The sequence below is a fragment of the Schistocerca gregaria genome, chromosome 2, assembly GCF_023897955.1.
Source record: "Schistocerca gregaria isolate iqSchGreg1 chromosome 2, iqSchGreg1.2, whole genome shotgun sequence".
Taxonomy (NCBI): domain Eukaryota; kingdom Metazoa; phylum Arthropoda; class Insecta; order Orthoptera; family Acrididae; genus Schistocerca; species Schistocerca gregaria.
This window is the reverse complement of record NC_064921.1, coordinates 122,688,374-122,711,998: the sequence shown is the minus strand read 5'-3', so window position 1 is coordinate 122,711,998 and position 23,625 is coordinate 122,688,374. Positions and strand designations below refer to the sequence as shown.

Genomic DNA, 23,625 nt, shown 5'->3' with positions numbered 1-23,625 from the left:
AATAGATTGTGGTCAGAGTCCACATCTGCCCCTGGAAACGTCCTACAATTTAAAACCTGGTTCCTAAATCTCATTCTTACCATTATATAATCTATCTGATACCTTTTAGTATCTCCAGGATTCTTCCATGTGTACAACCTTCTTTTATGATTCTTGAACCAAGCTATGATTAAACTGTAGGTCTTCCCGCGTTTCACTATAATTGTTTTCAACTTCCAACATGCCGTTTCTACGAACTAAGAATCATAAAAATTTTCTAGCATTGAGACTGCTCTATATAGCTGCTATGGAGATATAAAGAGAGTTGTACGTAATAGACATGCGTGGAAAGATGCAAAAATGAAATCTTCTGACTGAACACACGAAAAAACCATGGGATTTCTGCAACCTTCAATAATCGCACTTAGTGAATAAGAAATAGCTTATACATTGGACAAAGTACTTTGACTTGAGAGGCGACCACTTCGAAAAACTGGGAACTATTGTACCTAAAACGGACACTTCCAGAACGAGAACGTTTCACCTTGCCCTCACAGAGGCCGCATCGCAATAACAAGTCAACATTCCTCCAGGTTCCCTTTGGTGTCTGCATAATTCTGATCCCTGAGCAGATTACTCATAGTGGAAGTGTTATGAGTATTAGGGTGTTTTCTCACATGCGTAACCAGGTGAAAGAGATGTGTCGTGCTACACGATGATTGGTCGATGTCGTGGATGTGGGGGAACTCCAGGAAATGGTGCGCCTGGTCTGGTGACAAACTTCCGGAGAGGCTTCCCGCAGTCTTATCGCAACAGCTGAGGACGCAAGCCGCTCTGTTCTCAGCTCTCCGCTGCCCTCCAGAGACTGCACCGCCGTTCGCTGAAACCAAGCGGTAATCGACACCGCACTAAACACTAACAAGGTAAGCGGAACGCACGCTTTTATGAATCTCCAAATGATGTGATTCTTCAATACATCAATCAATGAGAATTAACAGAGGTCTGGTTTTACTGTAAAACAATGTGAATTTTTCGTACTCAGAATGACTACTGTTAGTATGATTTTTGTCACCTTATTTTCCAATTTGTTTAACTTACTCATCGCACAGTTGTTGCTTTGAAGCTTTACTCCTGACGTGCTGACCGAAGCGTAAAGTACAGCTGTCACTTGCCTTGCGGCAGCCACCTCAAAGTCGAGAGAAGTGAGCGTTGTTAAACCGAAGCCAAAACCGGGGTAATTATGGTGGAGAATGACTTAAGGAGCACGTGTTTCGGTGTTCTATACAGGGTGAATCACCCAAAACTTCACCGCAAATATTGCGGACATGGAAAATGCTATTGATATGTGGTTTTCTCAGAATGGATTGGTGGTCAGGTGCCTGTATTGTTAGCCAATCAATAGATGGTAATAACAGAAATTACATTTTTGTCCAGACACACATTTTCTGCAATGGAACAATTCCGATTGACATTAACAAATTAAAAGTGAGCAAATAAGAATGCCAGTTTTGTTTGTTGCAGGAGTCAAGTGAGAATCGTATATGAGATATCGTATTTCGAAAAGTTTCCACCCCGACACTTGTTTGTGCCACTCAACCTGCATAATTGCTAGATACGATGTTATTATGCTTGCTTACAGTGTGCTTGTGTGTTCCTTTAATGTATTGCGACTTGCTAGTCAATTAGTGTGTGATAGTCCAAGCAGCAGGTCGCGAGTTGGCGACGAGATTTGCCAATGCAGAAAAAGTCGACATGCTCGTGGTGTACGGACAGCCTTGGAAGAAGGCAGTTCTTTCTTGCACGGTGTATGCGGTAAAGTACGGCCAACAGGTGTCAACCATCTTGCCAATCATTTATCAACCTCTTCAACCAGTTACGTGAAAGTAACACCTAGACAATGCAATAGAAAGAAACAAATGACGACAGAAGAGGCGCTCCAGTCTGGAACCGCGCTGCTGCTTCGGTCGCAGGTTCGAATCCTTAAGTAGTTCTAAGTCTAGGGGAATGATGACCTCAGATGTTAAGTCACATAGTGCTCAGAGTCATTTTTTTTAACTGTTTATATCTTGCAAACCCGATCAGCTGTTGTACACGTATCTTCGGACGTATTCCGCTGAGTATTCACACTCCGTATCATTACGCAAAATTACTTCTTCTCTTTTAAAGAATGGGCATTAGGGGCCTTGAAGGTTTCTCAGTTTAGTACGTACCTTAATGTGGCTGAAGAATCTTTAGAAATGGCGACGAAACAAAATTTTAGAGACTGTGTTCATTTATATGTTAATATCAGCGATGTCTTTTGCTAGTATATCTAGGGGACACGGCACAAGGAAGCAACGCAGCAGCACTTGGGATTATTCTACAAAAACAGCATAATATTTCGAGGGACTAAGGTGACTCAGAAACTTTAGGACATCTCTGATAGATAATCATTATTAACTGAAACAAAAATAGCCACAAAAATGAAAATGGAACGATAAACAAAATACCAGAAGAAAAACGCTGTGCTTACAGAGAAATCGTTTGAGTGTTAAGGGTGTCCTGGTATTTACCTTTCAACATATAGAGGGTACCCATAAGATCAGGCAGCAAGTCACATTCATAATCCAGGGTATAATTTGTTTTTGTGCTGCAGTAAATCTGTTGCTCGTACGCAGACTTAATTGGGTCCTGTTGAACAACTATAATTCCTGACACAAGGATGTGCACCGTATGTGTCCGAAGCTGCTGTAGTGGCTGTTAATAATAGCTTAAAATCCGACTAATTTCGACGTAGGTTATGACCAACAATGTTACATGCGAACATCCTCCACTCCTGATCAACTGGAATAGTAAAGTGTAACAGTCTGAAGAGAGGTGGCGACACTTGGTAGCGTGGACTCCATGAAACACCAAAGCGTTATGGACACGTCCTCCTACATGGCTGCTCAACCACTGCATCCAGCCTATGGAGACTGATCAGAGATGGATCCATTACATACACACCTCGCTTCATGTCGACTCAAATGCGCTCAACGAGATTGGAGTTAGGTGACATGGGGAGTGCGGGAGGCGACAAGTACCCTTTCGTGAGATATGATGTCAGATATACCATGGACCCCATGTCATTCCCCATGTCTCTACCACCTGCCTTAATGGTGCCTCGTTCGACGTAATCCAACCGCGCTATCGGTGCGAACCGACATGTGCTGTGACTCTGTTCTGTGTCAAGTATGAGAAGACAGTCTAATGTATCACGTGTTGTCGCTAAAGCGATGCAGTTACAAGGGAGTGCGTTCTGAAGATGATACCGATGGCTAAGGAGAATTCGCACATGGGTGTTAACTATATGGCTGTTGCTGATTCTGCAGGCGATAAGCACCAGTGCGACATTGTGCTCTGATGAAAATGTGACAGAAGTTGTCAGGCTGTATGGCGGGTGGTATCCCACCGCTGTCCAGGGCATCTCAAGACCCATCTTAGGACTGGATGTAATTGAGTGGAGTAGAATCATGTTCAGTGATGAGTGCTACTTCGAACTGAGCCCAGTTGACGAGCGAAGACGTGTCTGAAGACACTCTGGACAGCACTCGGATACCAGTCTAAGTGTCGCCCGCCATATGGGCAGACAACCGGGAGTGATGGTCTGGGATGGCATTTAATTTTATAACAGGGTTCCTTTGGTTGTCATCCAAGGCACCCTTACAACACAGCGGTACGTCGACAATATCGTACGTCCCATTCTGTTGCCCGTCATGGCAAGCCATCCTGGGCTTATCCTTCAGCAAGATAACGGCCGCTCGCACACGGTGAGAGTTTCTACTGTATGTCTTCGTGCTTGATAAACCCTGCATCCGCCAGTAAGGTCGCTAGAAGTGGTTTCTGGCGTTCCCCAAGGTAGTGTTATAGGCCCTTTGCTGTGCGCAATCTATATAAACGATTTGGGAGACAATCTGAGCAGGCGTCTTCGGTTGTTTGCAGATAACGCTGTCGTTCATCGACTAACAAAGTCATCAGAAGATCAAAACAAACTGCAAAACGATTTAGAAAAAAAGTATCTGAATGGTGCGAAAAGTGACAGTTGACCCTAAATAACGAAAAAGTGTGAGGTCATCCACATGAGTGCTAAAAGGAACTCGCTAAACGTCGGTTACACGATAAATCAGTCTAATCTAAAAGCCGAAATTCAATTAAATACCTAGATATTACAATTACGAACAACTTAAATTGGACAGAACATTTAGAATATGTTGTGGGGAAGGCTAACCAAAGGCTGCGTTTTATTGGCAGGACACTTAGAAAATGTAACAGACTTACTAAGGAGACTGCCTACACTACGCTCGTTCGTCCTCTTTTAGAATACTGCTGCTCGGTGTGGGATCCTTACCGGACAAGACTGTCGCAGCACATCGAAAAAGTTCAAAGAAAGGCAGCACGTTTTGTATTATCGCGAAATATGGGCGAGAGTATCACAGAAATGATACAGGATTTGGGATGGAAATCATGAAAAGACAGGCGTTTTTCGTTGCGACGGAATCTTCTCACTAAATTCCAATCACCAACTTTCTCCTCCGAATGCGAAAATATTTTTTTGACACCGACCTACGTAGGGAGGAATGATTACCACGATAAAATAAGGGAAATTAGAGCTCTTACGGAAAGATATAGGTGTTCATTCTTTCCGCGCGCTATACGAGATAGGAATAATAGAGAAATGTGAAGGTGGTTGGATGAACCCTCTGCCAGGTACCCGAATGTGATTTGCAGAGTATCCATGTAGATGTAGATGTGGATATGATTCAAATGGCTCTGAGCACTATGTGAGTCAACATGTGAGGTCATCTGTCCTCTAGAACTTAATAGTACTTAAACCTAACTAACCTAAGGACATCACACACATTCCTGACCAAGGCATGATTCTAACCTCCGACATATCAGTCGCTTGGCTCCACACTGAAGCGCCTAGAACCGCTCGACCACAACGGCCGGCGGTCGCTATATCTCTCTCCAACTACGAACGTTTGAGGCACTGCGGCAGGGCCCTCCGATCTTCTCGGGATTTTGACGGCCCAACGCGCCATTTGGCCACAGTTTGGCAAGATATCCCCCAAGAGGACATCCAACAACTTTGTCAATCAATGATAAGCCGAATAACTGCTTGCATAAGGCCAGAGATGGACCAACGCGTTATTGACAGTCTCAGTTTGTGGCGCTCTTTCCCTTCAAGAAATCGTCGATTTTTTTCTGAAATTACAGTCATTTGTTTGTCTCTACTTGTACATCACTTCTATCGATTTCCGCCTCATTCAGTTAATTCCTTCGTTGTACATCGATATTTTTCAATATATTTCACAGTAGAGTTGCTCTTTAATAATTTTCTGCTGGGAAGAATGAAGATAAAGCCATTCAAAAGGTTATCAGAAAGACGCTATTTAATTCGAAGAAATAACATGATAAATTAATTCAGCTTGACACACAAGTAGGCAGCCACCATTTGCGCAGTAGCTGTGCGTCATTAACTCATAATTTCCAGTTTCGGTCAAACAACAGACCATCTCCACGCATTAAGAAGTAGGTTACTGCGTCCGTGTGGCGATCCCGCGAAAGCAGAATTCGTTCCGTATAACTCGCTTCGCACGCGAGGGGGGTAGTACGTGATCGGCAGTTGTTTCACTCACCGATACGTGGGGCCGCAAGCGCTGGGTGAGGGGGCAACAGGCGAAAACCCACCATGCGGCTACGGAAATATGAATCCAATATAGCTTCTCCACATTGTAGCGCTGCCAGTAGGCCTTGCAAACGTTGGAATTAGAATCGGATTTTCTTTTGTCGACTTTGCGTGTTTCCTATGGGGGGAAGGTGTGCTCCTCTATACCTGAGATTCACCAAGTATTAGTACAGTCACTGAGTATGCACTGAGGTGACAAAAGTCATAGGATACCTCCTAATATCGTGGTGGACCCCCGCTAGCCCTGCGTAGTGCAACAACTCGACGTGGTATGGACTCAGTAAGTCGTTGCAAGTCCCCTGCAGAAATATTGAGACCTATAGCTGTCCGTAACTGCGAAATGTTTTCCCCTGCATATTTATGTCCCATAAATGTTCGATGGGATTCATGTTGGGCGATCTGGGAGGCCAAACCATTCGCTCGAATTTTTCAAAATCGCGAACAATTGTGGCCCGGTGATACGACGCATTCTCATCCATAAAAATTCCATCGTTGTTTAGGAAAATTAAGTCCATGGACGGCTGCAAATGGCCTCCACGTAGCCGAACATAACGGTTTTCCATAGGTCTTGGGTTCAACTGATTTGGTCGCAACCGTAGGAGAGACACTGCAGGCGATGTCGTGCTGTTGGCAAAGGCACTCGCGTCGATCGTCTGCTACCATAACCCATAACTGTCCTAACGGACACATTCGTCGTACGTCTCACATTTACTTCTGCGGTTATTTCACTCAGTCTTGATTGTCTGTTAGCACTGAGATCTCTATGCAAACGCCGCTGCTCTCGGTCGTTAACTGAAGCCGTCGACCACTGCTTTGTCCGTAGTGAGAGCTAATGCCTGAAATTTTGTATTCTTGGTACATCCCTCCGACGGCGATTCGAGTCCTCCCTCGGGCATGGATGTGTGGTTTGTTCTTAGCATAGGTTAGTTTAAGTTAGTTTAAGTCGTGTGTAAGCATAGGGACCGACGATGAAATCTGCAGTTTGGTCCCTTAAGAACTCACACACATTTGAACATTTGGTACATACTTGACACTGTGGATCTCGGATTACTGAATCCCCTAACGATTTCCGAATTGCAGTATCCCTTGGGGCTAGCTACAACTACTATTCCGCGTGCAAAGTCTGCTAACTCCTGTCGTATGGCCACAACCACGTCAGAAACCTTTCCACGTAATCACCTGAGTACAAATGACATATCCGCCAATGTACTGCCCTTTTATAGCTTGTCTATGCAGTACTACAGACATCTGTATATGTGCATATCGCTGTCCCATGACTTTTGTCATCTCATTGTGGACGTACAACGAAAATTAATCGGATACTAAATGTCACTGATTTAAGTGTGAAACTGGAAATTGTTGTGAATGAATAGCTGGCGAAATAATGCTCGCTTTCAGTCTGCAGTTAAAATCGTACTCGCTATAGAAACTATTTACGTTGAGGAACGTGGCAGCTAATTATAATTGTCAGCCATATTTATGATTAACAAAAAACCTTCAGTCCAGCTACGAAGTAGGTTCTCATGTGTCAATTGAGGAAATGAACAAATAGGGCTCGTTACACTCGATAATGTTAACTGCACTGAACTGAAAGCGGGCAAAAAGGCATGGTGTAGTGGTAAGGAAAGCGCATCGCACATGGACACACTGTAAATTCTCAGGGGTGGTCAAGTGGTCACGTGCGCATTACATCCTCATGGCCTTGAGCAGTGCTCTCTTGGCTGCGTCATTTGGCGAGGCAGCATCCGTGATCTTCGGTAACTTCCGCCAAGCTAAGCGAAGTGCATTTGCACTTTCTATCTTACACGGCAGCCGCACGCAGACCGCTTCGTTGGGCGACGAGCCTGCAGGGCTCTTTTAAGAACAGTGGTTTATTGTTGACTGAAACGAATAACCTTTATGAAGAAGGGGTAGGCTGCTATTGTGCAAAACACAGTTTTTCACAAATATTTTGGAAAGATATTGCATGTACTACTGTACAGTTCTTCTTTTTACATTATTGAAGTCTCCATTCTCATAGGTGTGTCCGTAATGTAGCATCAATAAGATGCCATATCAGTATTCGCGACAATACACAACAGTCCTTGGGCCTCTGCCGCTACATTACCCATGCAGGCATCAAGATATTTTAGGTTACATGGAGCACCAACCAAGAGCGAAATTTGTCCGCGTTACAATATGCTACAAATCTTGTAACATATATTTATTTTAAGTGATCGTGTTTGAAATGTGAAATCAATGTAAAAGTGCTTTCTGACGTTATAACCAATAACGTAATGTTTGGAACTTATAGGGTGTCCGAAATTGCACAAGTTAATACACTATTTTTTCTTGTGAAAGGTATAATAAGCAACAATGGACCAAATTTGGATACTGAAAGTTTGTATAAACTAGAAACATTCAGTCTGTTCTTACATTTATTTTGTCTACTCACTCTTTGTTCTGTTAACTGAATGCAACATTTTTTCCCTTGACATAAAGCTCCAAAAACAGAAATAAAGGCACTCACAAATATAGGTTACGTATATTGAATACTGTAAACAAACACTCTTCAGCAGAAACGTATACTGTAATCCGTTGATGACAATTGCCCCTGCTTGCAAAATGGCTGATGCTGAATAACGGATGGAGTATGTGCACATGACTAAGAAAATGTAATAGTACAAAAAGGTAACAAGACATAGCAACAAATTTACTTGAAAAAAAAAAAACAGAAGTTCTCAGAATGAGATACTGCAGTTACTGCTTGCCGCGGCTGCCAAATGAAATTTTCACACAATTTGAATGACGGTCACAGTTAGTACTAGCCCAGGTCAAAATATACCCTTGACCATAGAAGTTGTATTGTTTATTTCCATTTTATTTTGCATTTTAACCGAATAATAGTTTATAACTTGAAATACAAATATAAAAATGACCATAAGCATACATTGAGGTGACGAAAGTCATCGGATACATCCTAATAATGTGTCGGACGTCCTTTTGTGCGGCTTTGTGCAGCTACGCGACGTGGCATGAACTCAACTTATCGTTGGAAGTCGACTGCAGAAATACTGAGCCATGTTGCCTCTATAGCCGTCCATAATTAAAAAGGTATTGACGGCTCAGGATTTTGTGCACGAACTGACCTCTCGACTGTGTCCCATAAATGTTCGACGGGATTCACGTCGGGCGATCTGGGTGGTCAGATCATCAGATCTAATTGTCCAAAATGTTCTTCAAACCAGTCGCAAACAATTCTGGCTCGGTGACAGGGTGCATTCTCATTCATGGAAATTCCTACGCTGTTTGGGAACATGGTGTCCACGAATGACTGAAAATGGCCTCCAAGTAGCCGAACATAAATATTTCCAATTAGTGATCGGTATAGTTGTACCAGAGGACCAATCCATTAGTTGTTAACATAGTCCACGCCATTATGGAGCCACAACCACATTACTCAGTGCGTCGTCCACAACTTGCATCCATGGCTTCGGTGGGTGTGCAGCTCACTCGAACCCTACCATCAGCTCCTACAAGCTGAAACCGGGATTCATCTGATCAGGCCACGGTCAACCAGTCGTCTGGGATCCAACCGACAGGGTCACGACACAAGGAAAGGCGCTGTAAGTTATGTCGTGCTGTTAGATAAGACACTCGCGTCGGTCCTTTGCTGCCATAGCCCATTAACGCCCAATTTCGCGGCACTGTTCTGACAAATAAATCCGTCATACGCCCCACATTGATTTCTGCGGGTTATTTCACGCAGCGTTGCTTGTCTGTTGGCACTCCCAACTCTATTACAACGCCGCTACACTCGATCTTCAAGTGAAGGCCGTCGGTCACTGCGTTGTTCCTGGTGAGAGGTAACGCCTGAAATTGGTTATTCTCGTCACACTCTTGACATTGTAGACCTCTGAACACTGACTTCCGTTACGATTTCGGAAGTGGAATGTCCCATGCTCCAACTATCATTCCGCGTTAATGTCTGTTAATTCCCATCGTGCGGCCATAATAACGTTGGACCCCTTTCCACACAAACCAAATGAGTACAAATGACAGTCCCGCATATTCATTGCCCTTTCATACCTTGTCTGCGCGGTACTGCTGCCATCCGTATTTTTGCATATCGCTATCCCATGACGTCTGTCACTTCAGTGTAGGACGTTCGTTATAATTTTTTAATTAAAGAAAAATGGAGGAGTATTTTTTGCCTATGCTCGGTCGTTCGAGGATTACGTCACAAGGTTACTGAGCGAAAAATTAGTCACCCCCAGGAGCCATCAGGCCACTACCATGGTACCACCAGCTCTCCCCTTGGTAATATCCTGAGTTCCACACTTCTATTCGGGATTGCTGTACCATATGATACCACTCCCTACAGAGCTACAAACTGCTTAGGTTTCACCCTACGTTCGAGATACAATGACGGAAAAAATGGCGTCACCAAAAAATACTTAATGTACAGTTATGAGATTTCGGAAACACATTTTTGTAGATAACATAGTAAATTTATCAACATTTCATTGGTTAAAACAAGAGCGAGATTAGCCATTGCTAATGTGAAATGCTGGTACATTAATAACCAGTGTAACCCCCATTGTCTTGAATGCAACCATGCAAACATGCATGCAGTTTTGTTGTACAGATGCCGGATGTCAGTTTGTGGGATGGAGTTCCAAGCCTGTTGCACTTGGTCAGTCAACACAGGGGCGCTTAATACTAGTTGTGATTAAAGCTGGCGTTGTCGTCCGGATGATGTATCATATGTGCTGTATTGGGGACAGATCTAGTGATTCAGCAGGCCGAGGCAACATGTCGACACTCTGAAGAGCACATTGGGTTACAAAAGCGTTATGAGGGCGAGCGTCTTGCTGTTGGAAAATACCTCCTAGAATACTGTTCATGAATGGCATCGTAACAGGTCGAATCGCCAGACTGACGCACAGACTTGCAGTCAGGGTGTGTGGGATAACCAACACACGGCCCACACTGGCACCGGGGCAGAATAAGGTTTTGTCAGAAAACGTAACTATCCACCCTGTCCTCGAATGGGCTCCCGCTTAAAAGCACTGAAGTCACACAGGGCTGTAGTTTCATGTCAGTGGAATGCATGATACAGGGCGTCTCACTCGGAGCTGCCCTTGATATAACCGATTTGTGATGGTTCATTGTTTCACTGTGATGCCAACTGCTGCTCACACTGCTGTTGCAGATGCACCACTATGCGCTTTACCCATACGCCGAACACGATGGTCTTTCAGCAGTGCCACGTAGCCGTCCGAACGGAACCCAGTCTCCTTGCGACTTTACATACATATTGACCACTGCTGCCAACAATCATGTACTGTGGCTACATTCCTGTCAAGTCTTTCTGAGATGTCGGAGAAGGGATACCCAGATTCTCGTAGCCCTATTACACGACCTCTTTCAAACACAGTGATGTGTTTATAATGTGGCCGAGCGGTTCTAGGCGCTACAGTCTGGAACCGCGCGACCGCTACGGTCGCAGGTTGGAATCCTGTCTCGGGCATGGATGTGTGTGATGTTCTTAGGTTAGTTAGGTTTAAGTAGTTCTAAGTTCTAGGGGACTTATGACCACAGCATTTGAGTCCCATAGCACTCAGAGCCATTTGAACCATTTTTTGTTGATAATGACGTCTTTGCCACCTTAAAGGCAACTTGACAAACATCAACTCACCACCTCCAATTTGAAAGGTTACGGTTACAATGTGTATTTAATGCAAACCTGATTTGCATCCTCATAGTTCGGCAAAATCTGAACAGACACCAAATTTTAGATGTAGAAACACGCCTACCAGTGTTCGCTTATGTCGCACAAGTCCTTCTTGGTGTTGCGATTTTTTTCCCGCCAGTATAGTTCCGAAGACTTCTATGGGGTTGAGAATAGGTGATTTAGCTGGCTGGTCGAGTTGCGATCGCGTGATGTGAGTGTTCGTTAAAACAGAAACGTGTATGTTCAGACTCTTGAACGTGGTGCGTGTAATCTTGTGAGCCGAAAATATCTACAGCATAGGCTACTCCACTTGAACAAATGAGAAGCATTTGACCAATGATAATGCTGAAATAAACGTGTCAGTTCATGTTGACGGACACACGATTGAATGGGCCCAAGTCCTGGTACGGAAAACACCCCCAGCTCCTGCCCGGACTACACTCACCACTCTGTGCGGGCTGCCGCGTAGGGTAGACGCGCGATCTAACAAGGGGAGGTCACGACGTTTGGAACGCGGATTTACTGTCAACTTCGTACACTCGTAGTACTCCATGAGGACAACAAAATGTGTAAGCAGTAGCGCGTACTTTTCAAGCGTTACTGAGAAAATCGCAAGATAATTTCGGTCGTCGAATATATATCTGGGCGTGGCCATTTTAACCATGAAGGGACTGCACCCCAGTGGCGACGGCACGGTAACTCAGCGTGTTTGGTCAGAGGGTTAGCTGCCCTCTGTAATAAAAAAAACTAACTTAATCGATCAACAACGAACTTTAACGGATGTCTTACGACGCCCGCCTCGAGCAGATGCAACGAACGAAAGCGAACAAAATGAGATTTTTTTAAAAAAGGGCGTTCAGTTAGAGCGTTTGCTTCCCTTGCTGATAAAAAAACTGAGCGAATGGATGAACGAACAAACTGAACGGGTGTCATCGGACGTCTGCCCTCAACAAACGCAGCGAACAATATAGAACAAAAAAAGAAAGTGATTGGCGTTCAAGCCGCTGGATCGTTGGATCGAGTTCTGTTCATCAGTTCTTTTTTATTTTCAACAGTCATTTTCTTTACCTTTTATATTACAATTGATATAATGGTAAAAATACGTGTAATCGGATGAACTTTTATTAAATTTACAATGTTATTTGTCAGTCTACTAATTTTTATTATCACAAATAATATAATATTCATAACTATCGACTAGTAAACGACAAAACGCATAAAGTGATGTTGAAAATGTATGCTTGTCCGTGACTTCAAAACTGTTCGTATTTAACTGAAAGAGAACGAGAAATTGCTTCTCGGAAGACGCTATTAAAATACACTCGATACTGCATAACCAGTTTTCAGCGCTGAATTTTAAGGAAATACTGCGTTATGCATGGTTTGCTTCCAAACTATCGTCTGAAAGAGAGGTTTTTGAAAATGTTAACAAAGTTTGTTTTTCCACAGAAAACGTCAAAAGACCTTGAGTATGCGGAAACGTAGCATTTATTCAATGGAGCTGGTGCCGTTTAACTTCCATGATTTTACGAAAAATAGCATCCTGAAACTTGTACTCGTAATGTCGAAAGCGACGATTAATTGTACATCTTTCGAAAGCCGTCTGTGCCGGTCAAAACTTGGAGGTAACAAGCCGTTTCGGGCTCCTTTCGGGTATAAGGGATTTCTCAAATCACGGACAAGCATACATTTTCAGTACGATTTTATGCATTTGGTCGTTTATTAGTGGATAGTTATGAATATTACATTATTTGTGATAGTAAAAATTAGTAGACTGCCAAATAACATTGTAAATTTAATAAAATTTATTAATTAAAACTTCCGGGCTGAATTGCCGTGGTCCATGTATAAAACTGCTTCTGCTTTATATATGGACCACGGCAATTCAGCTCGGAAGTTTTAATTAATGAAGATGCCGGCGGTGAAAGCTTACATGTTATGATTAGTAAAATTTCATCTGATTACACGTATTTTCCCCATTGTATCTATTGTAATATAAATAATAAAGAAAATGACTGTGTTGAAAATAAAAAAAACTGACGAACAGAACTTGATCCAGCGGTTTGAACGCCAAGCACTTAAAAGAAAAATTTGTTTTAGATTGTTCGTTGAATTTTTTTCAGGGCGGTCGACCGATGACACCCGTTCAGTTTGTTCGATGATCCGTTCGCTCAGTTTTTTTATTACAAAGGGTAGCTAACGCTTTGACTGACCACGTTGAACTACGGTGCCGGCACCAGTCTTTTTTTTAATCTCATTTTTATCTAGATTGTTCGTTGAATTTGTTCGTGGCGGACGTTCGATGACGCCTGTTCAGGTTGATCGTTGACTCGTTCACTCAGTTTTTTTGTTACAGAGGGCAGCTAAACCCTCTGACCGATCACGCTGAGCTACCGTGCCACCTGTTCAGGTTGATCGTTGATTCGTTCACTCAGTTTTTTTGTTACAGAGGGCAGCTAAACCCTCTGACCGATCACGCTGAGCTACCGTGGCGGCGACCAGTCGGCTGCATCCGCTTCATGGTTAAAATGGCCACTCACAAATATACAGGGTGAGTCACCCAACGTTACCGCTGGATATATTTCGTAAACCACATCAAATACTGACGAATCGATTCCACAGACCGAACGTGAGGAGAGGGGCTAGTGTAATTGTTTAATGCAAACCATAAAAAAATGCACGGAAGTATGTTTTTTAACACAAACCTACGTTTTTTTTAAAAATAGAACCACGTTAGTTTTGTTAGCACATCTGAACATATAAACAAATACGTAATCAGTGCCGTTTGTTGCATTGTAAAATGTTAATTACATCCGTAGATACTGTAACATAAAGCTGACGCTCGAGTACCACTCCTCCGCTGTTCGATCGTGTGTATCTGAGAGCACTGCAACATACATCGCGTTTCTACACAATGATCTGCCAACGTTGCTCGAAAATGTCCCACTCGAAACGCGTCGACGTATGTGGTATCAGCATGATGGTGCACCTGCACATTCCGCAATTAACACTAAGCTGACCCTTGACAGGATGTTCGACGGGCGTTTCATAGCACGTGGAGGACGCATAAATTGGCCAGCCCGTTCTCCTGATATTACACCTCTGGACTTCTTTCTGTGGGGTACGTTAAAGGAGAATGTGTACCGTGATGTGCCTACAACCCCAGAGGATATGAAACAACGTGTTGTGGCAGCCTGCGGCGACATTACACCAGATGTACTGCGGCGGGTACGACATTCATTACGCCAGAGATTGCAACTGTGTGCAGCAAATGATGGCCACCACATTGAACAGCTATTGGCCTGAATGTCGGGACACACTCTATTCCAATCCGTAATTGAAAACGTGTGTAAGTGCACCTCACCCCTCATGGTAATGTCCATGTGCGACAGTGAAAAAGACCAATAAAAAGGTGTTAGCATGTGGCCGTGATGTGGTGTTCCAGTCTCTTCTGTACCTAAGGTCCATCACCGTTCCCTTTGGATCCCTACGTAATTCGGTGCTCTCCAATACACACGATCGAACTGCGGAGGAGTGGTACTCAAGCTTCAACTTTAGGTCACAATATCTCCGGATGTAATTAACATTTTACAATGCAACAAACGGCACTGATTATGAATTTGTTTATATGTTAACATGTGCTAACAAAACTAACGGGGTTCCATTAAAAAAAAAAGAACGTAGGTTTGTGTTAAAAAACATACTTCCGTGCATTTCTGTACGATTTGTATTAAACAATTACACTAACCCCTCTCCTCACGCTCGGTCTGTGGAATCGGTTCGTCAGTATTTGATGTGGTTTACTAAATATATCCAGCGGTAACGTTAGGTGACTCACCCTGTGTATTCGAGGACCGAAATTATCTTGCGATTTTGTCAATAACGCTTGAGAAGTACGCGCTTCTTCTTACACATTTTGTTGTCCCCATGAGTATTACGATTGTACGAAGTTTGAAGTAAATCCGCGTTCCAAACGTCGTGGCCTCCCCTTTTAAGTCGCCTTGCAACGGCTCGCGCGGCGCTCCCCGGCGGAGGTTCCAGTCTTCCGTTCGTGCGTCGTTGTGTGTGTTGTCCGTAGCGTAAGTTAATTTAAGTTAAATTAAGTAGTGTGTAAGCCTAGGGACCGATGACCTCAGCAGTTTGGTCCCGTAGGAACTTACCACAGCGATGAGGCGCTTACCTCATCGGGCCCCTGTTGCACTAGACGCCTTGCGTCATCATTTGTAAAGAGGCGAAGTCGCAACTTGTCTGACCACACATAACGACTCCAGTAAGCTGCTGCCCAGTTTCTTTGTTGCTTGGCCCACAGCATTACGTGCATGGCCTTTTGAGAAGTAGCCAGATCCAGATGACCACTGCACACAGTTTATCTTCGCAACGTTCGCTCGGAAGCTGTTTGAGACGAACCTGCGTCTCTGACAGCAGCAACTACTGTCGAGTATGAAACCGATTATCACTGACAATGGGTGATACTAGTCTTCGGTTCCTGCAGTTAACATCTTGTACGATCACTGTTTTTACTCCGCCTTACCTGCCTGTCAGTGGTATGAACAAATTGGACAGTCTGCGTTGATACATGAACTATCGGGAAACTAACGGTAGTGTGCTGGAGAGTAATGCCTCCGTATTTTTTAATGTGAAAATTCCTAAGGCTTTTTAAATAAAACAAGCATTATTAACATTCTACATAACTGTTCTTCATGTCTGGATATTTGAAGTCCTCTGCCGCTAGAGGTCTGCCGGCCGCGGTGGTCTCGCGGTTCTAGGCGAGCAGTCCGGAACCGTGCGACTGCTACGGTCGCAGGTTCGAATCCTGCCTCGGGCATGGATGTGTGTGATGTCCTTAGGTTAGTTAGGTTTAAGTAGTTCTAAGTTCTAGGGGACTAATGACCACAGCAGTTGAGTCCCATAGTGCTCAGAGCCATTTGAACCATTTTTGAACCGCTAGAGGTCTGCGAATCATTCCGTGTAATGAAAAACAGTCGGCACACAGTAGGGGCAGCTAACGTCGCTGTACACTCAGAAGGGATACAAAACGTCACGTGACACAGCGCCGCTGGCAAACGGCACAGCACGGAATGATATAGTTAACGTTATTTTGCGCTCTCTCAGCGCTTTCCGGCAGCAATTGTAGGCTTTATTTGTCTCACAAACAATATAGTTTCTTCACGAAAATGGACGCACATAAAACTGCTACGTGAGCTGTATTAAAACGCACACTCCTCCGTTGTCCATATGCTAGTCATGTTGTTCCGTCTGTCATATAGATCAATAAAAACCTAAGTATCCTTTAACATATGGTAAGACAAACAGGACAGATACATGCCCGGTCAGTAAGAACATCACCTCATGGGAGCTCACCAAGTAGAACAAACGTAACTCTTGACAGACAACACACTCAATATTTACATAAAATAGGTGTTATAGAAATTATTTCTACACTCATGTTCATAAAAAAGAAAAACAGAACACCTTGAACAACTAGAGATAGGACGTTCACGTTAACAGAACAAGTACAGCAGTACGTTCCGCAAAAATGATTAGCACTTGAACCACGTCGGCCAGCGGGTTCAAGGTCAACATCGATATCGCGGCTCAACACCACCCGCTAGTGAAATGGGCCTGCGATTCTCGTTGTCGCTTAAACCGGAGATAATGGGCCAGTGTGGCTTGAGCAGACGTGGAGGATGCCTCGCAGACGTATCCGCTAACTGTACCTTCAAATATGTGAGTTTGAAAGAGAGTGCGTTACTGTCATGAGATAATGTGATGCAGCCATCTGCGAAATTTCTGCTCGTGTAGAACGAAGTGTGGCGGCAGTGCAACAGATGTGTGAAGAATAGTTCACGGAAGGCCACAGAACATGACGAGATGGGTCAGATCGAACCACCCCCCAACGCCCCGAGAAGGTCGACATCTCATCCGAATGGCGTTTTCAGGACAGACATTCGTCCTGCTCTGCTCTGACGCAACAGTGGAACAGTGTAACAAATCATACACTATCAGGGGTGGCAGTCCGTCCTCGTTTATTACGGCATGTGTTACGTGCGGGCCGTCCACTTTTCCGCCTACCTTTGGCAAATGTGCAAAAATATGCTTGACGGCAGTGGTATATGGACGATGTCACTAAGTACAGGAATGGAATGAAAACTACACACATACAGGTCCACGGAAGCGAGTTGTTGGGGGTGAGGGTGTTGAGAGGGGGGCAAATATGTTCGATGTTGGCACAGAAGTGGTATTTGTTTCCGATACATCAGAAGAGAGAGACGGCAAAATCTTATAGGGCTCTCTACTACACTACGTCAGAAGGTTCTGTTACTAGGAATGGTATGACAGCTCAAAGCTTTGGGTGCAAATACACTCCTGGAAATTGAAATAGGAACACCGTGAATTCATTGTCCCAGGAAGGGGAAACTTTATTGATACATTCCTGGGGTCAGATACATCACATGATCACACTGACAGAACCACAGGCACATAAACACAGGCAACAGGGCATGCACAATGTCGGCACTAGTACAGTGTATATCCACCTTTCGCAGCAATGCAGGCTGCTATTCTCCCATGGAGACGATCGTAGAGATGCTGGATGTAGTCCTGTGGAACGGCTTGCCATGCCATTTCCACCTGGCGCCTCAGTTGGACCAGAGTTCGTGCTGGACGTGCAGACCGCGTGAGACGACGCTTCATCCAGTCCCAAACATGCTCAATGGGGGACAGATCCGGAGATCTTGCTGGCCAGGGTAGTTGACTTACACCTTCTAGAGCACGTTGGGTGGCTCGGGATACATGCGGACGTGCATTGTCCTGTTGGAACAGCAAGTTCCCTTGCCGGTCTAGGAATGGTAGAACGATGGGTTCGATGACGGTTTGGATGTACCGTGCACTATTCAGTGTCCCCTCGACGATCACCAGAGGTGTACGGCCAGTGTAGGAGATCGCTCCCCACACCATGATGCCGGGTGTTGGCCCTGTGTGCCTCGGTCGTATGCAGTCCTGATTGTGGCGCTCACCTGCACGGTGCCAAACACGCATACGACCATCATTGGCATCAAGGCAGAAGCGACTCTCATCGCTGAAGACGACACGTCTCCATTCGTCCCTCCATTCACGCCTGTCGCGACACCACTGGAGGCGGGCTGCACGATGTTGGGGCGTGAGCGGAAGACGGCCTAACGGTGTGCGGGACCGTAGCCCAGCTTCATGGAGACGGTTGCGAATGGTCCTCGCCGATACCCCAGGAGCAACAGTGTCCCTATTTTGCTGGGAAGTGGCGGTGCGGTCCCCTACGGCACTGCGTAGGATCCTACGGTCTTGGCGTGCATCCGTGCGTCGCTGCGGTCCGATTCCAGGTCGACGGGCACGTGCACCTTCCGCCGACCACTGGCGACAACATCGATGTACTGTGGAGACCTCACGCCCCACGTGTTGAGCAATTCGGCGGTACGTCCACCCGGCCTCCCGCATGCCCACTACACGCCCTCGCTCAAAGTCCGTCAACTGCACATACGGTTCACGTCCACGCTGTCGCGGCATGCTACCAGTGTTAAAGACTGCGATGGAGCTCCGTATGCCACGGCAAACTGGCTGACACTGACGGCGGCGGGGCACAAATGCTGCGCAGCTAGCGCCATTCGACGGCCAACACCGCGGTTCCTGGTGTGTCCGCTGTGCCGTGCGTGTGATCATTGCTTTTACAGCCCTCTCGCAGTGTCCGGAGCAAGTATGGAGGGTCTGACACACCGGTGTCAATGTGTTCTTTTTTCCATTTCCAGGAGTGTAGTTCACAGTTCTTTTACCGACTTTGGATATTACAAAATAACAAGGAGGAATGCTTTCAAACGTGAAACAATGACTGTATAGATGCCGTTCTACACTGAAGTTCCAAAGAAAATGTAAACAGGTAGAATATGGCGCTGCGGTCGGCAACGCCTATATAAGACAACAAGTGTCTTGCGCAGTTGTTTGCCGACGCCATATTCCCATTCGGCTCCCTCAGGTGACGGTCCTTGGTACCCCAGTCCCCTGGACCCGTACTGCGAAGTACTTGGGTGTTAACCTGGACCAGCGCCTCTCCTGGCGCCCCCACATCGATGACGTGCGTCGTAAGGCAATGGGGCGGCTCTGCCTGCTCTACCCTCTCATCAATCCAACCTCTTCACTCCCCACATACCTTGCTGTTAGATTGTACACCTCCCTTGCTCGTCCCATCCTTGAATACGCGGCGGTGGTGTGGGGCAATGCTGCCCCCACCCACCTCCACCGACTCCAAACCGTCCAGAATGGGGCTCTCCGGCGTGCTCTCCACTTCCCTTTCGACTTCCCAACCCAAGAGCTCCACAACCTGGCCGACGTGCCGCTCCTTCGCACCCGCATCCTCTCTGCAGCCAATTCCTTTTACCAACAAACACGTCACTCTCCTAATCCCTTAATCCTCTCCCTGGGCACCCGTGTCCACCGTCTAGCCACCACTCGATGGCCTGACCTTCTTTTCCGCCCCCCATGAACTCGCATGCATAAGCCACCTCATCACATGTCAACTACTCTTTCTCACATCATCGATCATCCACCAACATGTCATGTCATTCACCCTCACAAGCACGCCACCCGCCCTCCACCCACTCTGCCCCCCAATGTTGGCCTAATCACGACAGGCCCTTCCTCTTTCCACTTCTCAAGCTGTCACTCTCTGACTACTTTCTCTTCCCCCCCCCCCCCCCCCCCCCCCCCCCAAACGATCACTTCAAGATTGTCTGCCACCAATATCAGCCGGCCGCGGTGGTCTCGCGGTTCTAGGCGAGCAGTCCGGAACCGTGCGACTGCTACGGTCGCAGGTTCGAATCCTGCCTCGGGCATGGATGTGTGTGATGTCCTTAGGTTAGTTAGGTTTAAGTAGTTCTAAGTTCTAGGGGACTAATGACCACAGCAGTTGAGTCCCATAGTGCTCAGAGCCATTTGAACCACCAATATCAAGACGCCGCTACGAAGAAGAGGCGGCCAGGATAATGGCCTTTCGAGTTCACTCATTCTAACTATTCCTCCTTCTATCCCTCCTTCTATCCTTTATTCTATAATTTAATATAATATTCCCGGCTAGTCAACGGGCCGTTCCTTTTCCGCCACTCTTCTACTGTCCCTTTCTCTATCCTGTCTTCTTATATAAAGTTAAGCAATACCAACGCATCACGACATCCCATCTCCCAACAAACTTCATGCCAGAAGGAGAAGCGCCTTAAGGGCGCTAGAACTTCGATCACAGCAGAGGGTTCAACCCTCCACAATGTGCGCGGCGGCGGCGGCGGCGCAGTTGTTATATCGGTTACTGCTGCTACAATGGCAGGTTATCAAGATTTAAGTGAGTTTAAACGTTGTGTTATAGTCGGCGCACGAGCGATGGGACACAGAATCTCCCAGGTAGCGATGAAGTGGGGATTTGACCGTACGACCATTTCACGAGTGTAACGTGAATATCAGGAATCCGGTAAAACATCAGATCTCCTACATCGTTGCGCCCGGAAAAAGATCCTGCAAGAATGTGTTCAAAAATGGTTCAAATGGCTCTGAGCACTATGGGAATTAACTTCTGAGGTCATCAGTCCCTTAGAACTTAGAACTAATTAAACCTAACTAACCTAAGGACATCACACACGTCCAAGCCCGAGGCAGGATTCGAACCTGCGACCGTAGCGGTCTCGCGGTTCCAGACTGTAGAGCCTAGAACCGCTCGGCCACCCCGGCCGGCTGCAAGAATGGGAACGACGACGACAGAAGAGAATCGTTCAACGTGACAGAAGAGCAACCCTTCCGCGAATTTGTCCAGATTTCAATGCTGGGCCATCAACAAGTGTCACCGTGCGAACCATTCAACGAAATGTCATCGATATGGGCTTTCGGAGCTGAAGGCCCTTTCGTCTGCCCTTGATGACTGCACGACACAAAGCTTTACGCCTCACCTGGGCTCGTCAGCACCGACATTAGACTGTTGATGGCTGGAAACATGTTGCCTGGTCGCACGAGTCTCGTTTAATATTGTATTGAGCGGATGGGTACGCACGGGTGTGGAGACAACCTCATGAATCCATGGACCTACATGTCAGTAGGGGACTGTTCAAGCTGGTGGGGCTCTGTAATGGTGTGGGGTGTGTTCAGCTGAAATGATCTGGGATTCCTGATACGTCTAAATACGACTCTGACAGGTGACATGTACGTAAGCATCCTGTCTGATCACCTGCATCCATTCATTCTTCTGAGTTGAAGCACTTCCGCTGGCCACCACATTATTGAACATATCTGGGATGCTCTTATAACGTGCTGTTCAGAAGAGATCTCCACTCCCTCGTATTTTAACTCAGCCGTCTGGGAAGAATATAGTACCCTGTGCACGACAGTTTATAATTTGAACATGAGTAATGCTCTTGAACTATGCCAGTTTTGCTAATAAAACCGAAAGAAAATGGGTTACGGCTATTTTCGTCGAATCATGACTGTTTTGTGATTGTTTTTAATGTCTTTCGTTTAAGATATATTCGATTATAAAGGGGGCATTGATGTTAAAAACAACTGTTCCACTGAAATGTTTGTCTCAGAACGGGTAGAGCTTGCAGGGTTGAATGCTGGCTGTGTGTCTTAGGCAGCACTGCTGCACTCCTGGACAAGCAACGTGCAGTCGTCTTTGTTTGGGGGAGCCATACTTGTCTCGCTTCGTTCTGTAGTCCACTAGAGTTGCGGGCTATTGTGCATGTGTAGCTATTGTCTGTATCGTTAGCGCTGGCCGCGCCAGCCCCATGTGCGCCGGAGCCATAAGGTCTCTGACTGCGACCGCAGACGGCTGCCTGTAGCAATGCACCAAAGCCTCTTCTTGCAGCTGCTCGCAGTCGGCGGCAGCAGCTGGTGCCAGCAGCGGCCTGTTTTCCGAACCAGAGGGCATTAGAAAAAGTGTTCTGGAGATATCTCCTGAACTCCTGTTCCAGGGCCTGAAAATTGTTCGCTGTGTTGTATACATGGATGAACCCTGGAGGTACTAGAAGGTTTCAGATAGATTATATAATGGTAAGACAGAGATTTAGGAACCAGATTTTAAATTGTAAGACATTTCCAGGTGCAGATGTGGACTCTGACCACAATCTATTGGTTATGAACTGTAGATTAAAACTGAAGGAACTGCAGAAAAGAGTGGGAATTTAAGGAGATGGGACCTGGATAAACTGAAAGAACAAGAGGTTGTACAGAGTTTTAGGGAGAGCATAAGGGAACATTTGACAGGAATGGAGGGAAGAAATACAGTAGAAGAAGAATGGGTAGCTTTGAGGAATGAAATGGTGAAGGCAGCAGATGATCAAGTAGGTAAAAAGACGAGGGCTGGTAGAAATCCTTGGGTAACAGAAGAGATACTGAATTTAATTGATGAAAGGAGAAAATATAAAAATGCAGCAAGTGAAGCAGGCAAAAAGGAATACAAACGTCTTAAAAATGAGATCGACAGGAAGTGCAAAACGGCTAAGCAGGGATGGCTAGATGACAAATGTAAGGATGTAGAGGCTTATCTCATGAGGGGTAAGACAGATACTGCCTACAGGAAAATTAAAGAGACCTTTGGAGAAAAGAGAACCACTTGTATGAATATCCAGAGCTCAGATGGAAATCCAGTTCTAAGCAAAGAAGAGAAAGCAGAAAGGTGGAAGGAGTATATAGAGGGTCTGTACAGGGGCGAGATTCTTGAGGACAATACAATGGAAATGGAAGAGGAGGTAGATGAAGATGAAATGGGAGATATGATACTGCGTGAAGAGTTTGACAGAGCACTGAAAGACCTGAGTCGAAACAAGACCCCGGGAGTAGAGAACATTCCATTAGAACTGCTGACAGTCTTGGGAGAGCCAGTCCAGACAAAACTCTACCATCTGGTGAGCAAGATGTATGAGACAAGCGAAATTTCCTCAGACTTCAAGAAGAATATTATAATTCCAATCTCAAGGAAAGCTGGTGTTTACAGATGTGAAAATTATCGAACTATCAGTTTAATAATTCACGGATGCAAAATACTAACGCGAATTCTTTACAGACGAATGGAAAAACTGATAGAAGAAGATCAGTTTGGATTCCCTAAAAATGTTGGAACGAGTTGGAACGAGTTAGTGTGCTCCCTACCGCCGTTGGATAAGCAGCTGCAGCAGCAAGTCGTTTACCCCTAGCTTACTTGTTTGTTACATTGTTTAATTCT

The 23,625-nt window shown here is 45.5% G+C and overlaps 1 protein-coding gene across 1 annotated transcript in view; it reads left to right on the top strand.

The window, feature by feature from the left end:
• The first annotated feature begins 777 nt into the window (after positions 1–777).
• Positions 778–23,625, top strand: part of LOC126336488 (latrophilin Cirl-like) — a 254,196-nt gene continuing 231,348 nt past the window's right edge. Inside the window, exon 1 of the mRNA XM_050000231.1 lies at positions 778–902. The gene's annotated coding sequence lies outside the window, so the exon portion shown is untranslated. The remainder of the gene's footprint in view (positions 903–23,625) is intronic.